The sequence below is a fragment of the Gracilinanus agilis genome, chromosome 5 (genome assembly GCF_016433145.1).
Source record: "Gracilinanus agilis isolate LMUSP501 chromosome 5, AgileGrace, whole genome shotgun sequence".
Taxonomy (NCBI): domain Eukaryota; kingdom Metazoa; phylum Chordata; class Mammalia; order Didelphimorphia; family Didelphidae; genus Gracilinanus; species Gracilinanus agilis.
The window spans coordinates 119,787,694-119,788,009 of NC_058134.1; positions in this window are offsets into that span (position 1 = coordinate 119,787,694).

The following is a 316-nucleotide window of genomic DNA, read 5'->3' on the forward strand; positions in this document are numbered from 1 at the left end:
CCCTTAAGGTATCTTCTTGCTTCAGCTTGTTTGGGTATCTGTCCCATGGTGGGTAAGTGATAGTCGTTTGATAGGATTTGCTGATCCCTTCCTAACTATGAGAGGGAGTTAGTTTGGAAACAGGACCTGTGTTCAATGGGGGCAGGGAAGGGGTACCACTCCAAGGGCTTTTAGGTCTATCTGTCCATTGGAGTCATTTGGAAAGTTGGATTATAGATTTAGAGCTTGAAGCAAATTTAAAAGTTACCTATCCCAATCCCTCAGTTTCTTCATTTGTAAAAAGAACTATATAGTAAATATATATATAGTATGTATG